The sequence below is a fragment of the Oncorhynchus mykiss genome, chromosome 9 (assembly GCF_013265735.2).
Source record: "Oncorhynchus mykiss isolate Arlee chromosome 9, USDA_OmykA_1.1, whole genome shotgun sequence".
NCBI classification, from domain to species: Eukaryota; Metazoa; Chordata; class Actinopteri; order Salmoniformes; family Salmonidae; genus Oncorhynchus; species Oncorhynchus mykiss.
The window spans coordinates 9,077,364-9,083,876 of record NC_048573.1 but is presented as its reverse complement, the minus strand read 5'-3'; the positions used below and the strand labels follow the sequence as shown (position 1 = coordinate 9,083,876).

Below are 6,513 nucleotides of genomic sequence, written 5' to 3'. Positions count from 1 at the left end.
ACCTCACCTTTGACCTCTCGGCCAGATGTTTTATGCATTTAGAGATGTACTAGAGAGCTCGTCTCCTGTCTTTGCAATGGCCTTTGGTCCAAGTGCTCTCTATCCAACTTCATGTTTATGCATGCTCACTTTTTTCTACTTTTTATATATAGAAACATATTTAAATCGTTTTCGTATATGTATTCACTGTATGTATGTAATTAAACAAGTATTTATATCGTAGTCAGTATTTTGTGAGATTACAACTAGTCTCAAGGTTGGGAATTACGTTTAAGCCTGTGGTCTGATGAACAGCATCAAAATGATATATTTTTTATTAAGATTTCTTATTTATACCATTCGTTATCATTCGTACTCGTTTGAACGAAATGTCATTAAAATATCCTGTTCGTTGTATTGTACTTCCTCAAACTACATGGTTGCCATAGATACCAACGTATATCAATCTCCTCTGGTCACAAAACAATGTGCAATGCTAAATAAAGAGTATTCTTAAATGACCCCTGAGGCAGATTTTCTTTGTCTTCATAAGCCCCTTTTCAGTGTGTCTACTACGGTCTACTAATATCAGCCTCTTCATATTCTTGTATTTTCATAACGCAAACTTTGGAAATAAAGAATAGACGTTGTTTACATATTTGTGATTTTTTGTTGTTGTACAGATGTAGGATCTTAATTTGACCGGTATTGTCACAGCAAAATAATTCTGCAGCAACGGGATTTGAGTCCATAAACTTGCTTGATTGGCAGTTAGGCTATTAGCTGGCCAAAGTAGACTACATGAAAAGTGCAATACTGATAATGTAACTGTGAGTTCATGTGGATTTTCAGTGAATTTACATGAGTCATGAAGCTCATCTGCATTTCCTGCAGTGCAGGACGAGAGGTCAAATTAAGATCCGACAACTGTACAAGATGAAACAAACTGTAAAACTCAACTGTCGACATACGTCTGGCTTTGAGCATGCATCACACATACTATTTTTTCCGAAAAATAATTTCCAAGTCAGTTAGAAAATACAAAGATTTTAAATGAGGTGCTACAAGATCAATAAAAGTACTGTGAACAGAAATACATTTGACTTTAGTTCTCTAACCAAACTGCAATGCAGGGTATATTAAACGCAGTTCATCATGATCTATTTTGGCATAGAGAAATAATGACTATGTGCAACCCATATGGTTTCATAAACATGTACAGCGTAGGTATTTGGGATCGCTACAGATGTAGGATCTTAATTAGACCTATTTTGTCACAGCAAAATAATCCTGCAGCAACAGGACTTGAACGTTTAGTCCATAATGTTGCTTGATTGGTGGTTAGGCTATTGGTTGGCAAAAAGCAGACTACATGATGCAATACTAAGTGCAATATTCTTAGTATAACCGTGCGCTAGTGTGGGTTTTCATTAAATGTATATAATCACAAAGCTCATCGGCAGGAAAATTCTCAGCAAGAAAATAGTGATCAAATTAAGATCCTACATCTGCAGGTCTAAAGTTTCTTGCACAATGTCAGGGTCAGCCAAGTATGTATCATAGAGAGAGATAGAATAGTAGAGACCAGTTAGCCGAGAGGGTCTCTTTCTTGCTTCTCTCTCTCTCTCTCTCTCTCTCTCTCTCTCTCTCTCTCTATCTCTCTCGGTCTCCCTCTCTTCCTCTCTCTCCCCCTCTCTCTCTCTCTCTCTCTCTTTCTCTCTCTCTCTCTCCCTCTCTTCCTCTCTCTCCCCTCTCTCTGTCTCTCAATTCAATTCAATTCAATTTGCTGTATTTGCATGACATAAGAATGTACATATTGCCAAAGCTTACTTTGGTAAACAATGTTGTCAACGGGACAACAGTAACAGCAATAATCAAGGGTTAAAATAACCAAACAATGGACGATAACAATAACAAAGGTGTAGAGGACATGTTGGTTGGTTGGTCTGTCAGACACTGTCCCTCATCTTATGGCAGGCAGCAATGTAGTGCGCTGCCAACCCACAGCTCTCTGCGTCCTCCCCCAACAGGACGGGTAGCCTATCCTCATCAGAGAGGTCTTTGAATAAGGGTTTCAAATTTGGGGAAATAACACTCTCTAATTGTTTTATATTTTTTAAACATTTTGTCAGGAAATGCAGCTCTGTCTCAGGTTCTGCTGTGGTGCAGTGGCATGCGCGCACGTGTGTGTGTGCGTGTGTGCGTACGCATGTACATGTGTCAAACAGACATCCCCATAAAAGCATTTGATGACTCGACACATTATCAAGTTCTCCTGTGCATTTAGTTTACGTGTGTGTGTGTGTATGTGTGTGTGTGTGTGTGTGTGTGTGTGTGTGTGTGTGTGTGTGTGTGTGTGTGTGTGTGTGCATGCTTGCGATGACCCATTGTCTTGTTCCCCTGAGCTCTCTATGAGACAGTATGCGTCCCAAATGGCACCCTATTCCCTTTATAGTGCACTACTTTAGACCAGAGTCCTATGGGCCCTAGTCATATGTAGTGCACTACTTTTCACCAGAGTCCTATGGGCCCTAGTCATATGTAGTGCATTACTTTTCACCAGAGTCCTATGGGCCCTAGTCATATGTAGTGCATTACTTTTCACCAGAGTCCTATGGGCCCTAGTCATATGTAGTGCACTACTTTTCACCAGAGTCCTATGGGCCCTAGTCATATGTAGTGCACTATGGGAGGGAATAGGGTGCCACTTGGGACACAGTCTGGGGCTATGAACCAATGAGTCACAAAGACAACCAGCATGCCTGTGGCTCAGGGGAGGTCTTCACTCCAACCCAGATGATCTACCCACAGACGAGCCTCCATCCTAGGATCCACTGGAGTGGTGGAGAGATGGGGGGGTGGAGACGTGGGGTGGAGGAGAGCAGTGGAAGGGTAGAGGAGAGGTGGAGGAGGGATGGAGGGGTAGAGTAGGGGTAGAGGGGTGGAGGAGGAGAGGAGGGGTGGAGGAGGGGTGGAGGAGGATTGGAGGGGTGGAGGAGAGGTGGAGGAGAGGAGGGGTGGAGAAGGAGAGGAGGGGTGGAGGAGAGGTGGAGGAGATGAGGGGTGGAGAAGGAGATGAGGGGTGGAGGGGTAGAGGAGGGGTGGAGGAGAGGTGGAGGAGATGAGGGGTGGAGAAGGAGAGGAGGGGTGGAGGAGAAGTGGAGGAAATGAGGGGTGGAGAAGGAGAGGAGGGGTGGAGGGGTAGAGGAGAGGTGGAGGGGTAGAGGAGAGAACCTCTATACTCATCTGTTCTGTTGAACACTCAGTGAGCACTTGACAACCACTCATAGAACACGTTAACAGCTACGCACAAGTACACACATACACACACACACACACACACACACACACACACACACACACACACACAGGGGACTGTGGTATTGAAACGTGTGTCTCTGCCGCCCCCTCCTGATTAACACAGTGTAGTGAATACACTGAAACAGTTCATTTTTTCTGCACAAAATATAGTTGAAGTCAAAAGTTTACATACACCTTAGCCAAATACATTTAAACTTAGTGTTTCACAATTCCTGACATTTAATCCTAGTTAAAATTCCCTGTCTTAAGTCAGCTAGGATCACCACTTTATTTTAAGAATGTGAAATGTCAGAATAATAGTAGAGAGAATTATTTATTTCAGCTTTTATTTCTTTCATCACATTCCCAGTGGGTCAGAAGTTTGCATACACTCAATTAGTATTTGGTAGCACTGCATTTACATTTTTTAACTTGGGTCAAACGTTTCAGGCAGCCTTCCACAAGCTTCCCACAATACTTTTGGCCCATTCCTCCTCACAGAACTGGTGTAACTGAGTCAGGTTTGTAGGCCTCCTTGCTCGCACACACTTTTTCAGTTCTGCCCACACATTTTCTATAGGATTGAGGCTAGGGCTTTGTGACGGCCACTCCAATACCTTGACTTTGTTGTCCTTAAGCCATTTTGCCACTTTGGAAGTACGCTTGTGGTCATTGTCCATTTGGAAGACCCATTTGCGTCCAAGCTTTAACTTCCTGACTGATGTCCTGAGATGTTGCTTGAATATATCCACATAATTTTCCTACCTCATGATGCCATCTATTTTGTGAAGTGCACCAGTCCCTCCTGCAGCAAAGCACCCCACAACATGATGCTGCCATCCCCGTGCTTCACGGTTGGGCTGGTGTTCTTCGGCTTGCAAGCCTCCCCCTTTTTCCTCCTCATTATGGCCAAACAGTTCTATTTTTGTTTCATCAGACCAGAGGACATTTCCCCAAAAAGTACGATCTTTGTCCCCATGTTCAGTTGCAAACCGTAGTCTGGCTTTTTTTTATGGCGGTTTTGGAGCAGGGGCTTCATCCTTGCTGAGCAGCCTTTCAGCTTATGTCGATATAGGACTCGTTTTACTGTGGATATAGATACTTTTGTTCCTGTGTCCACCAGCATCTTCACAAGGTCCTTTGCTGTTGTTCTGGGATTGATTTGCACTTTTTGAACCAAAGTACATTGATCTCTAGGAGACAGAATGCGTCTCCTTCCTGAGCGGTATGACGGCTGCATGGTCCCATGGTGTTTATACTTGCGTACTATTGTTTGTACAGATGAACGTGGTACCTTCAGGCGTTTGGAAATTGCTCCCAAGGATGAACCAGACGTGTGGAGGTTTTACATTTTTTTCCTCAGGTCTTGGCTGATTTCTTTTGATTGTCCCATGATGTCCAGCAAAGAGGCACTGGGTTTGAAGGTAGGCCTTGAAATACATCCACAGGTACACCTCCAATTGACTCAAATTATGTCATTAGCCTATCAGAAGCTTCTAAAGCCATGACCACATTTTCTAGAATTTTCCAAGCTGTTTAAAGTCACAGTCAACTCAGTGTATGCAAACTTATAAGTTATAAATTATAAGTGAAATAATCTGTCTGTAAACAATTGTTGGAAAAATGACTTGTGTCATGCACAAAATAGATGTCCTAACCGACTTGCCAAAACTATAGTTTGTTAACAAGAAATTTGTGGAGTGGTTGAAAAAATGAGTTTTAATGACTCCAACAGTGTATGTAAACTTCAGATTTCAACTGTATGTACTGTATTCTCGTCAAGGCTTATCCTATTCAACTATTGCTGTACATTGGCTATTCTTCAGATATGCTACATATTCTGTCCATCTACTGTCCATATTGTCTACACATCCCATCACACACATTATACAGTGGGGCAAAAAAAGTATTTAGTCAGCCACCAATTGTGCAAGTTCTCCCACTTAAAAATACGAGAGAGGCCTGTAATTTTCATCATAGGTAGACTTCAACTATGACAGACAAAATGAGAAAAACAAATCCAGAAAATCACATTGTAGGATTTTGAATGAATTTATTTGCAAATTATGGTGGAAAATAAGTATTTGGTCACCTACAAACAAGCAAGATTTCTGGCTCTCACAGACCTGTAACTTCTTCTTTAAGAGGCTCCTCTGTCCTCCACTCGTTACCTGTATTAATGGCACCTGTTTCTACTTGTTATCAGTATAAAAGACACCTATATATTTATAAAATGGGTTGGTCTAATCCCTGAATGCTGATTGGTTAAAAGCGCATTCCAGCCGGTGTCTATTCCACAAGTTACCACCGGAACAGCCCTACGACGTTAAAATGCCTATTTACTCTGTCCCGTCTGACTGAGCAATCCACTGTCTCATCAGCCCAGCCAGGCAATTTATAAACTTGATCTCCACTATAAAAAACACCTAGACATTATCTACCATTTTTTTTAGACTAACATTTAGTTTTCAACAGCGGAGATTTGTATAAACCTTGCTGTCTGTCTCTCCGACATTTGCAATATTGTTTCAACATTCAAATTCAGTCTCCAGCTGTCTCATAGTAATGCATTTGTACAGCAGGGACCCGGGAGTCGGGAAGAGACAGACAGTCAGGCAACGTTTCTCAACCTGTCGAAATCATTCATCTGGCATCATTTTAATGGATATATACAAAGAAATGTATGGAGGTTCAAAATAGTATAAATACATTCATTAAAATAACCTTTTTTAATGAAAGTATGTCAATCATTATTTGAACAAACCTTATTGCTACTATAAACTCTTTACCAGCTTAATTAGAGCAGTAAAAAATATGTTTTGTCATACTGGTGGTATACCATCTGATATACCACGGCTGTCAGCCAATAGGCATTCAAGGCTTGAACCACCCAGTTTAAAAATATATATTTACCACGGCTAAAAGGCTAAAAAATACTAATGGCTGTTTCCAGGCACTCCGCGTTGCGCATAAGAACAGCCCTTAGCCGTGGCTACTTTGAAGAATCTCAAATATAAAATCTATATGGATTTGTTTAACACTTTTTTTGGTTACTACGTGATTCCATATGTGTTATTTAATAGTTTTGATGTCTTCACTATTATTATACAATGTAGAAAACAGTAAAAATAAACGTTTGTCTGGTACTGTGTCGTAAAACAATCGACGCTCCATCCCACTGTCCTTGCAGACACCTAAAAACAAAACAGTTGCCTACATATCTCCAATAACACG

At 41.5% G+C, this 6,513-nt stretch overlaps 1 protein-coding gene across 1 annotated transcript in view; it reads left to right on the top strand.

The window, feature by feature from the left end:
• Positions 1 to 501, top strand: part of leap2 (liver-expressed antimicrobial peptide 2) — a 3,922-nt gene extending 3,421 nt beyond the window's left edge. Inside the window, 1 exon segment of the mRNA NM_001124464.1 lies at positions 1 to 501. This exon segment is cut by the window's left edge and continues 1,222 nt beyond it. The gene's annotated coding sequence lies outside the window, so the exon portion shown is untranslated.
• Positions 502 to 6,513: the final 6,012 nt, after the last annotated feature.